The sequence below is a fragment of the Alosa sapidissima genome, chromosome 19 (assembly GCF_018492685.1).
Source record: "Alosa sapidissima isolate fAloSap1 chromosome 19, fAloSap1.pri, whole genome shotgun sequence".
NCBI classification, from domain to species: domain Eukaryota; kingdom Metazoa; phylum Chordata; class Actinopteri; order Clupeiformes; family Clupeidae; genus Alosa; species Alosa sapidissima.
In genome coordinates, this window is record NC_055975.1 from 9845528 (window position 1) to 9863541 (window position 18014).

Below are 18014 nucleotides of genomic sequence, written 5' to 3' on the forward strand. Positions count from 1 at the left end.
ACAGCATCAAGGAAGGACAGCAAGAGGAAGCCTCTCCCCCCGGAGAGCCCCAAATCCATTTCCGTCACACGGCAACATCAATCATTCCTTGTACGTAATATCGAGATGTAATCTCAATCATAACCATGTCGCTCTGCTTGGTGCCATTGGCTCTGGACTTCCTACCTTTGGAGGGATAAAGCACATTGAAAACAAGTGAGGGGAAAAAATAGGCTGAGAGATGCTATCTGTCCATGTATTGGCTGACCCATATGTGCAGCCGCCTCAATTAATTATATTTGACACATCCCAGTTTTGTTTATTTTTATAAAGAATATGGTTTGATGTTCCTCACAATTGACCACCTGAGGTTCACAGACACACAAACACAGAGGCTCTGGTTTGAAACAATATTACTGTGGTCATGCCCACACAGCTGACACACAAGGTGACTTGCAACAGGACCAGTACAGGTATAGTGGTCAGTTACAGTGGTCCTATGGAATGTGCCAGTGAATAATTGTGTAAGAGATTAGGTCAGAACTCAGAAATCCAAAGATTTCCTGATCTGCATATGAACGAGGGCTAGATTTATGTTCTGTTATAGAGAGCTGCCACTTTTACAGCAGTAGGCCTACATGTTTAATTTAAATTAACCTTCCAGTCTTTGCTGCATAGTGGAACATTCTTTATTTAAATCTTACAACCATGCCAGAAATATGTGCTGTGTAGATTATTCACAGAGATAAGGTTGAACACTTTAGAGAATTTTTCAACATATTAAACCAATTCAATCTATTCACAATATTTGTGTTAAAGGTAGGGTAAGCGATTCTTGGTGATTTTTAACACTTTTTGTAACATTCAGAGATTATCTCAAAGAAAGTGGGATCAGTATGCCCCGCAAAAAATAAAATAAAATAACAATACTGTGTGGAGTTTCTCTGGGATTACTGAAGGGTGGAGTGAGCTACCTCTCTGGTGTGTTTTCTTCTGTCTTTGGTTCAGATACTGTATATTGTAAGTTGCTTTGGACAAAAGAATATGCTACAGTAAGAAACAAAAACAAACACAGTGTTATCCAGCATTGCTAACCTTTACACCTGTAGAATAATACAAAATGAAAGGGGATATGGCAGCTTTTATTGTCCATACAATACCAGTGATGGTTTGAAGTCCATAACTTACTCCCAAAAAACTATTCTGTGCCCCTTTTCCTGGTTTTGTATCTTTTCTGAGCAGGCCACAGGCGGATATCTCTCCCCACTCTGCTCAAGGTTTCTTCTTGATTTAATGAAAAAGGCTTGCGTTCAGTCCATGTTCCTATGAGAAAGCAGCCTCTGCCAATATTAGTGGGCAAGGTGGTCTGCAAAGGAAATTGTAATTTCAGAATGGCATTGTTCAGGAGTTGTTTTGAAATATATTTTTCTGTATTGTGTCACATTCCATCCATTTGCGTGCTAATAGATTGTCCTTTTAAGAGTCTCCAGTGTGCCATGTAGATTTCTAAAGCAAAAGGAGAATACTCTCATCAACACTCATGGACTTTGCTTATTCATCCTCCCTGTTGTTGCTCATAGTTACCCTTCATCTTTTACCTCACTCCGCCATCTGGTAACTGAGCCTTATTGTTTGTCCATGACTTGTCTAAATGGCGTTCATCAGCAGTGTGATGTGTGTGTGTGTGTGTGTGTGTGTGTGTGTGTGTGTGTCTACAATATAGGCTGAGACTTTCTAATTAGGAGACACAGCACTCAAAAAATCCTCCATAGAAAAGCATGGGGTTTGTTTGTGACGCCAATATGGCAGTTGTCTACACATACCCCACCCTTTCCGCGGCCAAAAGTCGACATGTGAATACATTGTGCCAGTCATGTGTTGTGATCTCGCCGCTGGAGCGAGGTTGGTATTGTGAAGCCCTGCACACGCGCAGTTCTGCCTGAAATAGATGCTCGATAAGTGCCCAAAATGTGTTGCAATATGGCCGTTGAGTGGAGGGACTTGCCTAAAATGACTTTGCTATGGACCCTTTCAAGAGAGTTCCATTATCAGCATCATAGTTGGCCCCACAAGACTTCCTTTTTAACATTCCATATGTTATCTTAATGCAGAGGAAGTAGATTGGGGCCCAAATAGAACGTTCAAGCATTGTTTTTGTTTTTATTGATGAAAGGGTCTATAGGAGGATGGAAAAAGTAAAAGGAAGAGAAGTACATTAATTGGCTCCACTTGACACAACAAATGTGTATGTCACTTTTCTTTATCCTATTTATGCTATTATTACAATGTAGGCTAACCTTGTTATATCACATCGCCTTGTTCAGTTCACACCTACTGGCTTGCAGACCTGTAAACATCCAGATTAAGTAGCACAGATGTAGAGATAAGAATAATGGTCACTGTAGGTCTAAGTATAGTAACTGCTGTTGTTTTTTTCTCCTCTCACAGCAAGACTTACTCCCCTTAATCATGATTCAGTGCCATATTCCCTTTGTCAATGCAAACCATGGCAGAATGGGGTCATGTGCTTGGTGATATTTGGAAAATAATGAGGAGGAAAAGTGCATGGGACAATTTGGACAACTCAAATGGGGACATCTTTCATCACTTGAAACAGCATTGCACCAGTTTGATCAGACAGGTCCATCTATAGGCTCCGTTTGTCATCACAAGGTATCTTATTTGCAAAACATCGACAGTAACGGAATGTGAAAGGATCACTTCTGAAAAAGAACATGCCACATGTCTGCATACACCAGAACTGATGAATTATTACAGAACCTTCTAAATGTACAAATGAACAAGTGAATTCATGAACAAATACATTATTTCTGTTTTTCACAACTGGAGTTAGCTATAGCCAGAAAGTGGAAGCAAATTGAGAACCTACTGTAACAGTCATTTATAGGAAGAGATGTCAGGATGTCAGTCATTATTTGAATTACAATAATCAACAGCACATCACTGTGTTCTCATAAATAAGATAGATATTAAATTCAACTACCTTGAAGGCATTGCCAGGTTAAAATCAGAGAGACTTTGCATTAGGTGTGTGAAAAAGGCAGGTGTGTAATTCTACCTAGCTGACCTATTCCTGCCTTTGTCCGTGATTTTTAAAGCACCATTGCTTGTAACTAATCTTCAGAGGTGATTAGCTGTGCGGTCTGATGTTAGTCGCATTTGGCACTGTGTGGAGAATTCATAAAAGAAGTCCATTAGAGAAGAGCAGAGCCGCAAAAGGTATTTGATGTGACAAAAATAATTGATCTCAAACATGTTTCTCACTAATTCTCCTGATAACTCTTTTAATGATGGAGCATGTGTTTGTCATTACTGAGCGTACTGTGCCCTGGGATAAAAGGGTCATGTTATACTATTTCAGTATTTTATTTTATTATCATTAAATTGGCAAGTTGTTTAGTTTCACACATTTTAATGGCATTTTAACATGTGAGAGACAGACAGAGAGAGAAAGAGGGAGGGAGAGAGAGAGAGAGAATTTCAGTTATCATTATATAAAACCGTCTTACCATTTATCATCAAGAATATGACTAGACTACTTTATTCACAGAAATCCTCTTAAAACATTGTTTCCTCTGAACACATTACATGATTCACTACCTGTGATGTAGGCCTAAACACAAAATGTGTAACATTAACAGTACCATTAATTTCAGTTCACAGAGAGGAGTTTCATTAATGTCAGTCCAACTCATCACAGCCTGTTGCTGAATTTGGTTGTTGTCCTACTGAAAACTATGGCTTTACACAAGAGAATATGGATGATATGTGCCATCCAGTGTGATTGGTATGAATTGTAGGTCCTATCCATATGAGTGTAGCTTGTCATATGCCCAAATTACCCTTTTTAAATAGAGGTAGTAAGAGTTGCACACATTTTTCCTTATAGCCATTTGTATTTATTGGAATTTCTCCAGGACAAAGAGTGACTCAGATATATTGTTATTAGTAATTGATCCTTATCTTCTAGTAGTCCCATAGGCATGTTTCTGTATGTCCATGCTATTCATTAAGGAAACAAATTCTATCAGGGCTTAGTGTGATTTCTAAATGCAAAACCCCACCTCTCTCAAGTGACTTGTCCAGCCATGAAAGAGCAGTTATATCTAATTTATTGGGGCAGCAATTAGGAGAATTAGGTGTCTAAGTGCCTTGCTGCCTCTGAATGCAAATGACATCAGCCTACTGCAAGGATCCTCTGCATTCCCTCTAGTCACTCTGCTAGCCAATCTGCTTGCATTCCCTCTAATCACTCTCCTAGCCAATCTGCACACATACTTCGTGAAATGAATGACCCAACTGCAACAGAAAGAAAGAACAGACACACCATCCACTTGAGAAAACAATTTTCTTTTTAACCTGTTATTAAATGCCATTAAACATCTAGGGAGATGATTTGTTGTACCGGAAGACACCGTTTTAATCACTTTCAGGTTCGTTTTTCATAATAAGTGATAGATAAATGTACCTGGCGGTAATTGCAACAACATACCCTGTGTGGGAGTGTAAGCATACCCTGGGCGGAATATTTTAGAACAGCAATGTTCCCAGGTCTGGTGGACCCACCACATTATTAGGCTTTTAGGCTTTTAAATCAATACAGCCATAAAATAATTATGACCGCCGCACAGTGAAGCGGCGGTCATATAGGTTTAGTCAGATTTTTTTTTTTTCTTTTCTTTTTCGCATGTCCAAATGTCCGTCAAGGATTCCCGGGACACTGTAAGACCGGGGTATACAAAACTTGGTGGGCATGTAACCCCACATGGATAGCATGGAACCACCTTTTTTCATTTTGATCTGTAGCCCCCCCCACTGGACTGGACCCCCCGAAAGGAGGGTAGGGCAGACACAGTTTTCTGTGAATATCTCGAGAACCGTAGGGTTTAGGAGGACCATTTTGTTTTGTATGTTGATCTTAAAGGGCCATGTCAACCCATTCCATAACCACTCATTTCATGTATAGCGCCACCTAGTTAAACACAAAAAAGTAAAAATGAGGTGTTGTAATCGCAGGTATCTGTGACCTAACATAGTCAAAACTGCACGAAATTGGAAGTGTAGGATCATTATGACACCCTCTGAATGTACGCCAAGTTTCGTGGAATTCCGTTCATGGGGGCCACACAATGAATTAATTTATGTTACTATACACCAACTGGTCTGTAGGTGGCCAGAGACAGTTTTCTGTGAATATCTCGAGAACCGTAGGGCCTAGGAGGTCCACCTTTTTTGTATGTTGGTCTTAAGGGGGCATGTCAAACTATCCCACCACTTTCGTGGTTTCGTGGACTTTCGTTCATGGGGGGCCTTACAATAAAATAATTTATGTGATTTATGTGTACATTTAGTGACCGTACACCAACAAGGATTCCCGGGACACTGAAAGACCGGGGGACACGAAACTTGGTGGGCATGTAACCCCACATGGATAGCATGGAACCATCATTTTTTGTTTTGATCTGTAGCCCCCCTGCTGGACTGGACCCCCTGAAAGGAGGGTAGGGCAGACACAGTTTTCTGTGAATATCTTGAGAACCGTAGGGCCTAGGATGACCAATTTTTTATGCATATGCTTGCCTCCAGGGGTCATGTAAACCCATTCCATATGCACACATGTGCATAAACAGATACACACACACACACATACATTCACAGTAATCCTACGTATGACATATACTCACACAGTAGACATATATACGCATGCATGCACATGCACACACACAGGCACATAAAAAGGCAAACACACAAGCACATGCACATGCACACACACACATCCACCCACCCACCCACCCACACACACATAAACATAAACATGTACACGCACACATGCACACAATTCAAGAATTTCTCAGAATTATGAACAGGCAAGATGGGGGTGGGGTTGTATAAAATGTATTTTACATGTGAAATCTATGAACTAATCATGTTTTGGTACTTGTTGTCTAGCAGATACCAGTGAGAATTGAGTGTGCATAATGTAATTCAGTGAGACAGTTAGAATCATATATGCCTTTCAGCGTGACTTATTTTTGTGGAAAACATGTGCTGAACTGGGCGGCGGTCATATTTAGTCACATCTAGTTTATGTTCATATTTGCCATTTACCCCTGTGAGATCACACTTATGATCATATGATCATTTTCATTTTTTGTGAGAAAACGAGGAAATTCGACCCATTATGATGTCATAATGGCCAATAAAAAAGTCTATGGGAAAAAATATATGCCAACCTGGTCCATTTGAAGACCTACGTTACAAAGTTTTTACGATAGAACAAAGTTTCAAGTTTAATAGCGTACGGAAAAAGTGGTAAGCGGAAGAAGAAGAAGAAGAAGCAACTTAGGAAGAAAAGGACTTAGGAAGTAATTATAGACCCTTTCAACAAGGTAAACAAAAACAATGCTTGAACATTCTATTTGGGTCCCAATCTACTTCCTCTGCATTAAGATAACATATGGAATGTTAAAACGGAAGTCTTGTGGGGCCAACTATGATGCTGATAATGGAACTCTCTTGAAAGGGTCCATAGATACCTAGAATATTGTTTTATTGAACAATATATTTTTTTCAATGCAGTTTGGCATTGAAACAATGGCATTTGAAAAGCTGAAAAACCAGTAGATTTGTTGCAGGCTTGGAGATGATATTACATTTGACTAATTTACTAATTTAATTTTGGATCCAGCTTGGCCACATTTCAGTACAGCCAGAGAATTAAATGTTGGGTCAGGCTGTCAAAGACATTCCAGCTTTTTTTGTTGGTGGGGAGTGGGTTAGCAAGGGATGTTTTGAGGGTAGGATTAATTGGCAGAGATTGATTGTGTGTTGAAATCTCAGAGTCCACACAATTCCTCACAGGTCAGCAGCATGGATTTCTTGGTAAATTGAATTAAATGTGTGGAGTGGAGAAGTGTCCAGAAAGACAGTAGTCAAAGCCGTGAGCAGATGGCAGTCAGCCGTGAAGGGCTCCTATAGACCTTGCTTTATTAAGGTGATGGAGGTACAGAGGAATGACATGAGGTTTGAGCTCATGAGCTTGCAGAGTTGATCATTCAGGAGGATGGAGGGAGGGAGGGAGGACAAATGGAAATGCTAAGGAGGAGAGTGAGAGCAATGCTGATGTTCCAGAGACAGCCACTGTGGACTCCTCGCTACTGATAAGATTAGTAGTAGAATGATAGCTGAGAACAGCCTGATTTGTCAGCTGACATGTCAAATACATGTAGGCGTACAGCTATATTCTGTTGCAATGTTATACAGTGTCATGTTAGTCTGATGTTCCACACCCAGCAGAATGTGTTTCTTATGAATGTGGCCTCATCCCTCCAAATATTAAAAATTATGGAATGTTAACAACCCCACAGGGGGATTATTGTATTGCATGATTGGTATGTTACCACAGTCTTGTTGAATACTGACATGCTTCGAAACAAATGAAGATTAGTGCTGTTAAAGAAGCTATGTGGAATTCTGTTGGCTTGGCACGCTTTTGCCACTGGCATTTTATTTAATACAGTGGCCATGTGAGGTATGTGCCATTACAGGAGAGGCGGCCCAGCGCTAGCTGGTTACCTTTTAACTTTGAAGGATCTGCATGAACAAAACAGAGTACACGCATATTTCACATTATCCCCAAATGGGTTCTTTGTATTCCGTTGCTGTTCCCAATTCATCTTTGGACATTTCAAACTAGAACAAAAAAACTCCACGTAGCAAATAGACTGAAGTTGTAAAAATGTATATTGTAAAAAAGTAAAAATCATCTTTTAAACTTTAAGCAAAGTTATCTCCTATGACTATATATTTTCATTATTTCCTATGAACTATATTTTGTCAGCAAGGCGAACAGAAATGAACTGACAGAAATGAACTGACAGCTTGAAAAGGCATATTTCTAATACAAAAGAAGCATTTCAAATGTGGGCCTTTAGTTTTAAACTGGCATCAAAATGGCACACGATGTCAATCACATTAAATACATTAAAAGAATGAGAGATAAAGATACAACTACATGTAGGTCAACCATGCATTTTTCAGTCAGCCCACTGTGCCTCTCTCTTGCTAAAATTCTGTGAGTAGGTTATGTATTCAACCTGGCAAACAGGACAGAATTGACTAATCTATAATGGTGTTAATGAAATAAGAATGCCAAGAGGAACAGAATTCCTCCAGTCAGTACGTCATATGGAGGTGTGCAGGTTGGTCAGCTGTAAGTTGGCATGAGCCTATTATGAAGACACTATTTTTTTTCATGCATGAATAACATTGCATGTTCTTGAAAATATTGTTCATACATAATAACTCCAAGGTATATTGCACTTGCATAGCACATAATGCCTAACTTCTCATATCATCCTGTAATTATTCTGTTGTGGAATGTCCAATGTGTCAAATGAATGTCAATCAAGAATGTACTTTTAATGTAACTCAGTAGAGGTGCGTTTCTAGAAAAACGTCCGTATGTCAGGTTTTCATTGGTCAATGACGCAATTGTTCCCCTGTGCCTTAAGATACTGTAGCAATCCATTGACAGTGTGCCTGAACACACCCTCATTAGACAAACATACCAATGGGTGCATGTACAGTATACTTGCCAGGGCTTGAAAACGAAATTATTTTTCAAACGTTCCGTTCCGAACGGTTCAGGTAGGCCTATGTTTAACGTTTTCGTTCTTGCATGCGTTCCGCCACCAACATATCGGTCCTGAACCGGTTCGGAACGCAAAATATCGTTCGTTCTTAAAGTTCCGGCAGTGTTTGGTGGGCCTATCAAGTCTATTTTTGTGGACTTTACCTTAGAATAGACATGCTCTCATTATTTCCTCTTGATTTAGCCTATATCGTAGCTATGCCCAAAAATAATAAATCACAGGCGGCATCCAAAAACATTCAGATGGGCTATCCATCCCATAGCCTACAGACTTACTATAGGCCTAACCTATGCCTATAAATAATTTCTTATCAAAAATATTTCTGGATACGTGCTAAACTCCTTACCTGGTTGTAGCCTAAGTTTTATCCATATGGAGACCTTCAAAGGCTTGCGCTATAATTCCAACCCTGTTTATAAACGAACCTGTCTGTTGCTGACAAGGCCTATCTCAAATTTCCTGTTTAACTCTTCTACATAGAATAGGCTATAATTTGCGCAAACATTTCAAATCCCGACTTTAAAACGACAAGGCGTGGACAGGCAAAATAGGCTATTACGCATAGGCTACAAACAATTTCCAAATCAGTTTCAGTAGCCTACGCTACGAGCTGGCCTAAGATCCGAAGTGGCAGACGGATAGGTTACATTACAACAGTAAGACAAAATATACACATTTGGACCAAAGGTCCATTTATTCGTTTTTTTTTTTCAAACTGCAGAAACCAAATTATTAGGCTGTTCGCCTACAGTAGTTGGCTACATAGCGGCTTGTTATCTCACATTAACAGTGTAGATGCGGGCTTGTTTTTCGCACAACCGGAAATAGTCTCCCTGACATAGGATATGCTTTTGCTTTTGAAATTTTATAAAATATATAGAGAACGAAAAAAAAACGTTATTAACCGGTTTTGTGGATTTCAGAATAACGTTTCTGTTCCGGAACAGTTGAAGAGCATTTTGTTTTCGTTTCCGTTTCCGCTCCTCGTAAAATTCCGTAAAATTCCGTTCGTTTTCGGTTTTCGTTTTCGTTCCTTGAACCGGTTCGGAGCCCTGATACTTGCTATTTGAGCAGTGTGAGTCCTTGATGGGAAAACTACACCTGCCCAAACTAGCAAAGAGCAAAGACTCCTACACCCCTCCTGACTGTTTAGTTTGTCAAAATAGGGCCCTTAAGCTCCTTACTGCTGTTGTGACAATTTATTCTACAGCAATGCATCTCATATTCATCAGAACTTAATGTAAAGAACTTAGTATATCAGAAAGTATTGACAAAGCATATTGGCAAAAGGCATATTGTTGCACTCTTCATCATCACTGCATATTAGTAAACATATTCAGCACTGTACACAGTACTGTTCATGAATGCTTCAAACACATGTAGTACCCTTTGAGGAAAGCTGAAGCTGAAGTGGAAAGGCAAAAAAAATGATTTGGTTGGAAGTGCATAAATATCCATTAGTTAGCTGAAGGGATCAAATTAGGGCAACTAAGCAACAGCTTGGTTGGGGTACTGATGTTCTAATGAGGTCACTGACAGTGCTCTCCAGCCCTATTCACCTACCCCTTTAACTTATTGAGTACCGCAATCTATGTCATATTAGCATTCCTGCTCTGAAAAGGTCAGTTGTTCCTTTGCCAAGGGTTTATGGTAACTAGGTAACAGCAGTCCTCCAAAACAGCATCCTCTGCTCTGTTGAAACTAATGAAATATAGATTTGCCTCCTCTGTTGTCTTCTCGTAAGAAGTATTTTCCAATTCTTCAGCTGGCTGTTTGTTAGAGAGTATCTTTGCCTTTATTTGCAACAGTCTTCCTGCATTTCCTGCCAAATATGCACAAATTACATATTAAGCATTTCTTTGCCATTTGCTAGTAGACAGCATATCATTACTAACATTGTTGCTAGAGCAGAAATGATGCACCCTTCAAACCTTCTTTGTGGAGGGGAAAAGGATGTGGCCAAGCCAAATATTTTCCACTTAATCAACAAGTATTTTGACGGGGTGCCAGAGTCCCCTGACACCTGTTTGCTTTCTCACTGTATTTGAACATCCAGGCGTAGTATTTAAGAGCTGGGTGAGCACTAGTGGCAGGTCCTATTCTTGCGATGGCAGAGAGCCTCTGACAGGGTCTCATAATGAAAAGGGATGAGAGGGGAGATACCAGCAGAAGCTGCAACATATTTTCTAAATGGCCACCGGTGCTTGTCTTATTTGGATAATTTTTCATACGAAGATTTATGTTGGCCTGTTTCTGCTCATTCCGCCAGTCCATTTAAAAGTAAAGAAAATTGCAGTCCTGTTTACTGTTCCAATACCAATAATATTTTCAGTTTTTGTGTATTTGGTTAATGTCAAATGTCAACAGTCTGCCTGTCTCCCGTCAGTGAGCTGTGCTGTTCACAGACAGTGGCGTCAATTCTCTTGCTGTGATTACATCCTAATGAAGTTATCTCCTTATACTGCACATTGACCCCAAGTCAAGAGTCTGCAGAAGTTCCCAAATGACTTGCATGTGATGGTGGTCACATTGTGCCACAACATTGGAGAAGCTCAGCTGGTCTTGTTCAGTCTGTCTGTTAACATTTTACTCTAGGTATTTCTTTTTACTTTAGCTTCTCTGAATAATTCTGTAACAGTTTACAAAGGCACAGAGACACTCATAAACACTCACACACACACATACACACACATACAAGTATAGTTGTATAGTTACTAAAAGTTATGTATTTAAGTTTCAGTGTAAGTTTAACAGCCTATTCCTCATGAGAGGTCATTGGCCTGAAAATAAAGTAAGTCATAATTAACATTCATTCATTATTATTAGAAGTTAAAGCCTGCTGATGTCGCCATGGTTAGAAGCATGGCGAAATGGCAAAACCCCAAGGTAAAATATAGCCTCACAAATAATGAATGTATCTTCTGAGAGCCAATCACCAGGGCTACTAGTAAGTTGGAAAATTTGTTACAGCAGCTACCAAATTCCCAATGCACCATAATGAATCAAGTCCTGCAGACTGGTATTTTCAGTGCTCTGCAGTGCCGAACATTGATACGGTCAAGGAAAATGTCAAGAATACTGGCATTCATGAGGACTTTGCACCTTAACCTTCATATATTAAATGGTGTAGAGGAGCTTACTAACCCAATGTGTTTTAAGGGCAAAATTGCCAGCAGCTTTCCCACATGTCACTCAAAGTATTTCATTAGAGTCACTGTAGGCAAATATGCACTTACTGCAATATAGGCATTATTTACCACAACCAGCTCATCGATGCAACCTTTTGTGACCACACTTGAATGTTGTCCCATTCTGTGGTTGTTCCCTATGGCACCCATCACCACTATTGCATGGATACTTCAAAACTACAGTATATAAGAGAAAAGAGTTCCAAGGATTATGTTTTTGTCTTCCATATAGATTCAGCCCCTGATACAGTATACTGGGCCCTGAGAGCACACACCTACCTCATTATGTCAGTCAGAACACATGAACTATATTCATCTCTTTGGATGCATTCCCTGTTGACAGCTGAAGTCAATCATATAGTGTCAGTGTTGCACTGACCTATCTTCAAAGATGCAACATTGGCCTCCATCACCAGCGTCCCTCCATCACTTGTGACTGGCCGTCATGCAGGGTTCTTTGTAGAGGGGACTGTGCTGTGTAGACCAGACAAAAGGAGTGATTCAATTGACATTTACTTTGCCCTTCTGCCGACACTCCTTTACTCAAGAAACCTGCAGACTCTTTCTTCTTCCTTTAGTGTATGTACTTCAAAAGATTAGTTTTATCCGTACTGATCTCACTGCACAGGTAGAGTATTTCCAAAGTTGAGGCCATTCTATTCAGTACCCTTTAGACTGATGTCGTAAAAGGCATTTTGACTTACTTCTTAAAACACTCACTGTGTCTATAAGCATTCTATATTCAATCTATATCAATGTTTGTAAGACTTCAATGCTCATGCCAGTGTTTGCCTCTATGTGGGTGTGTTTTAAATTCTCATGCAGTCAGTGTTTGCCTTTATGTGGGTGTGTTCGCTCCCATTTTTATGAAACTTTATATATACTTACCACTCCAAACATGCTATATTTATATGTTCATTGTGATGTAACACAGTAGCAACTTTCACTGAAAAGTATCTGGTGTTGTTCACTATTTTCAATATTTCATGGAGTGTTTACTTCCTGGAATGACTGTTTTTTACCATCAAAATAGAATGCCTTGATAAATAGATAGCGTACTGTCAAGGAAATAGCAAGTGGTAGAACATACTGTGGCCTTACGATGAAGCACAATATAAAAATGGCATTCTTATAGCACCACATATCTTAAAGAGGCCTGTTCGTTTCTCTAATGCCCTGTTTCCTGATCAACTCAACTGTCATCTTGTGGAGCAATTTCCTTCTTTTTCACCGAGGAACGAGGCCACTGCATAATTGAATTCAGGGCATAATTCAACTTTTTAAAAAGTGCAGGCAGTTGTCATGTGATTCTTCCCCCAACCCCCATTTTCCTCTCAGCCATCGAGCTTTCATCTCTGTAATTTCATGGCTCTTCAGGCCTCAGCAACAGCATTTTCATTACCGAAATGAGACATGGGAGTTTGTGTGGATATATTTTTCATCGTGTGCCATGTAAGGTAAGTCAACAGGCTTGTTTAAAACACTATTGCAATTTAATTTGGTCTCAGGCAAAGAAAGTTATGCGCCCAGCATTATGTTCATGTGTTGTGATATCTGTCTATCAACGTAGTGCTAGAAAATGTATGCAGACTAGAATATGCCTGTGAGGATCTGGATCTTTACGGATAAATTGGATTCAGAGTATGTTGATATTTAATTATGTGGTATATTGTAGGCTATCTATGGTACACATGGACACACATCAAAAGATGTCCTTGTGTAGTATCAAATGCATATCAACAGTCATGTGTGAGTTCGGTAGTATTGATATCATACATTATTGTGTGTGTGTGTGTGTGTGTGTGTGTGTGTGTGTGTTGTCTTTGTGCATCTGTATCTTAGATGTGTTTTAAACCAAACCATGCACCAGAGTGACCACCGGCTGTTAATATTTCATTTATTATTTATTAATTATTAGGGATGTCGAGCAATTTAAAAAAAATAATAATAATTGCATACTCTGTTATTAATTCATCTGAATTAATCACATTCATCCATTTTTTGCTATGAACAATATATTTTAAAAACAATTTTGGCAGAAGAGTGAATCAAAGAAGAGCCAACATTGCTGTATAGACTTTAAAGTTCAACATCTCCCTCTTTTATTATAATTGTCCCTTTGGCTCAGGCATCAGTGTAGTGCCTGGTGTCAGATTTTTAGCATGATAAATGCAATTATGCAAATTACTGAAGTTTCCACTCACTGTCAATGACATGTGCAGTACCCTAACAACAAGGTAATGTTTGGTATACCCCCATGATTTGTCCTTTGGCCATTCAAACATGTAGATTTTTATTCACATAATTACTATGTTGTTGCCTTTTCTATCCTGTAGGTGGCAGTCCAGGATAAGAAATAGAGCAGTTCAGGTAGCTGAGTAGAAAAAGATGAAACTAAACAGTAGGAAAAACGAGACAAAGAAAAGCAGCATACAAATGTAAATGTAATTTGTGAAGTTATTGGAATGGAAATAAATGTAACCACCTTCAACATACTTCTGAGGACATTTTGTTTCAAGTGTGCAACAAATGTAGCTGATTTAGTAAGGGAGTTTGTCAGTTAGTTAGTCAGTCATAGTAAACAATACGTTTGCAAAGTTAACTTTGACAAGGCTGGCAGCTAGCATTGTTTTCATCAAGCGGTGTGCTAACTCGTAGCCTACCTCCGGATTGCTTTGCATTGAGGTGATAGGCCTACTTCAGACTTTTCCGTTGCCTACCAACTCCTATGGTAGGCAACGGAAATTCCTTACTGCAGAGAGAATGATGCTCCGGTCAACAGGAGTGGTCTGGGTGTTTTTAGTAGGCTAAATGTTTCATTCACAGGACCAAGCAGCGCTTTCTCGTCTGCCTCCTTCAGTCACTGTAGCCAGACTGCACTGGGTCAAATGTCACTACGAAATGTGATTAATCAGCGTTATTTTTTTTAACACGTTATTAATTAATCAAAATGAACGTGTTATTTTGATAGCTATTTATTACTTATATTATTTATGATGTAGGCTATTTCTCTATGCATTTTTTCGAGGTGGTTTCTCAACAAACTGAGTTTGGACATGGTCAGGGCACTTTTATACCATGCCACAATTACAGCAATTTCTCAATCAGCACAATATCATTAGGTATTAAATTGGTTTTAGTGCAGGGTCATTTTTTCCCAAGCAGGTAGAGAGGAGTGGAGGCTGGAGAAAGCAGGCCAACATCACAGCCTTGTCCGAGCAGGTAGAAAACGTATCATGAATAGTAAAGCACTAGTGAAGATTGAAGAAATAGCAGTGAGACAATAAATGGGTGAATAGAGGATGTTGGGAAGAGGAAGTAGGTAATTGTGGTAGGCTAGCATCAGAAAAGACAGAGTTCAGAAATTAGAAAGTCGAGGTGATTGCATGGAAAGGAGAGAATGTCACAGGAGTGACACCGAGAGATTAAGAGAAAGGCATGTCATGCAAGGTGAGTAGCCTACAAAGTGTCTCATACTGATTGAGAGGTTCGCAAAAGTTATAATAGGAAGTTATAAAAAAAAGTTCTAAAAGGAATAGAAATCATACCCAAGGAGACGTCAGCCATTGTATCTATGTGCCAGTCGTGTATTGGTTGCATGTTCGGGTGGCATCATTCCAACTTCGTATGCATTTTTCACATTCTCACAACATGCATGACTATCCCGAGTTTAAGATTTAAACCCATATACAAAATTATAGCACATTGTGAACTGTAGAAAGTTATGTATTGATATTGTAGCCAAACTGCATAGATACTTTCTCTTGTGTTTTTGAGAATGCATAGCTACTTGAGTAGAGTAGTTTCTAAATGCAGACTGGTGGGGGTGCCGCAGGTTTACTAAACTCTGAATTCCCAGCCCATGCGTCTCATACTACCCAGCTGTGGTTCAGACTTCCAGGCAATGGCATCATGCATCTCACACAGTGCAAAACCAGTTATTGGTGTAATGTGATTAGCTGTGCCACTGCAACACTGCCCAGAACAGTTCAGTCCATTATAAAACCAACTGACACACACACACACACACACACACACACACACACACACACTGGCAAGCAGTGATACACACACATACACACACACACACACACACACACACACACATACTGGCAAGCAGTGTTACACACACACACACATACACATGTCACTTGCACAACAGTCGGATACACTATTGTTCACCCAATACCTCATTCCTTCACTCAAAAGCTTGTGCACACACACACACACACACACAAATGCCCTTCATCATCGCCATTGTCTTTCCTTGTAACCAGTTATTCATACAGTTGGAACAATATTAGCAATGTCTCACATCATATTTGCAGCCTTAGATAGTGTTCTAGTTTAGAACGCAAGTCTATTTGGAAAAAAAGCAACTTTTGGCGTTAAACTATGTCATTACCAAGAAGGATGTCTTTGCCCTCCTACCAACAGATACGATTGGCTGTGAGTTACGTACAGACGCATTTGATAGACATTCGTAGCGCCCAATAAACGGCTCTGGGCATTCGTAAGCCACGCTTCAAATACGAGAAAATGAATGTGTCTCCCAGACCAGAATCTCAATGCAATAGATTGAGATGAGGCTATTTCGACAGCATGATGTTCCTGTGTTTTTTTCAGTGTCTCAAGGATTTAAATACATCTGTCTCACTCTTAGTAGCTTGCATGAGTGGATTTGATGAAAATTATCACCATGACAATTTCAAACCTTTTAGAGTAATGGAAGGAAAACTGCCATAGCAGATGGTAGTTCAGACAGTTTTGGCCACAGACTGACTGGTGAGAAGTGTCCACTCGAGTCCGGAGAGGAGAGCTTTGCCTACAAATGTGAAGTTATTGTTTAACCTCTCCAAATTCAGCAGACTTGTTTACTCTCTCTCTCTCTCTCACACACACACACACACACACACACACACACACACACCCTGTTTCCATATTCAGTGTTTTTTTCCTTGTGCAGGGAGGGCATACTGACTGAAATATAAATGCCTTTTAAGAAAAACAATTGGAGAGATGGCACTTCTGTATATAATTTCTTTCACATTTGTGTATATTTTTTTTTGTGTTTTTGTTTTTGTTTTTGTTTCTTTTTTCTGCCCTCACCTCCCCCAGCCCCTTTAGATCCTCCCTCCTGTTTACTGGCTAAATGAAATCTCTACACTAACAACAATCCTCAGTGGAGGTGCCAGTGTGTGCTGCACTTTTCCTTTTTTCCACTCGGTCCTCTGCAGCTTGTTTATTTGCTTTGGAGCTCTTTCATCCCCCATAAAGAGGCAGAGAGAAAGCTAAAGGCTTGTCCTTTGCTTCCTGTTCTCTTGCACTAATTTGTTTCTGATTAAAAAAAGAGACTAAGCCTTCAGCAGAACTTAAAAGAAACAATCATATCCGTAAATATTGGTCAGTATGCTTAAAGATACAATCATATCCGTAAATATCGGTCACTGCTTGTTTGCTGGGTTTTGTTGGTTCTTTCATTTCCCTATATAAGGGTCTACCTAATTGTCTAGTGCAATACGATTTTTTTTCAGTTATCATGCTCGGTATAGCATTTTCATAATAAATGGACTCTGAAGAGCCATCTTTGCAGGTACTGCATGTCTTTAAGACTGCTATGTAGTTGGTACAAAGTGTTCTCTGTGTCAAAGTGCTTAATCTTGTATACAGTTTTTTCCAATTGTGTCTTTGCTGGTGTGTCTAGATTTGACAGTCAGAATCAATGGCACTTAGATGGCCAGCCTGGTCCCATTATCTCCAGACTCCTACCAACAAAGTCAAGCACAAACCCCTCAGCGTCTCCGTCTTCATTCGTTTAGATTGATCTCCTCTCTCAGCACCATGTTTGTGATTTACTCTGGCCTGTGAACATATACTACTTCTAAACTTCTCTCAAAGTTGCAAAGGAGCAGCAAAGCATAAAAATCACCATCAGGAAATACTACAGTGCTCTTTTATTTAACTGTGATCCTATCTAACTGTGTTTCTGAATCAGAACTGACAGTTTTCCTGTACCTTTGTACACCAAACCTTTTATATTTATAATACCTACCTGCAATTTCCTGATTGCTTATTTTTGGACACATGTCACTTTTCAAGACATTTCTATTCTGAAATATTGTCCCACTTATCAGTCTTCATTACACACTACAGTGTCATGTTTGGTTATACT

The 18014-nt window shown here is 39.6% G+C and overlaps 1 protein-coding gene across 4 annotated transcripts in view; it reads left to right on the top strand.

Moving 5' to 3' along the window:
• Positions 1–18014, top strand: part of alk (ALK receptor tyrosine kinase) — a 274847-nt gene that overhangs the window by 204382 nt on the left and 52451 nt on the right. Inside the window, exon 1 of one of the 4 annotated variants that reach the window (XM_042071618.1) lies at positions 6323–6389. The exons of the other annotated variants lie outside the window; for them this stretch is intronic. The gene's annotated coding sequence lies outside the window, so the exon portion shown is untranslated. Of the gene's footprint in view, positions 1–6322; positions 6390–18014 lie in introns of those variants that run through there. 4 annotated transcript variants of the gene reach the window in all.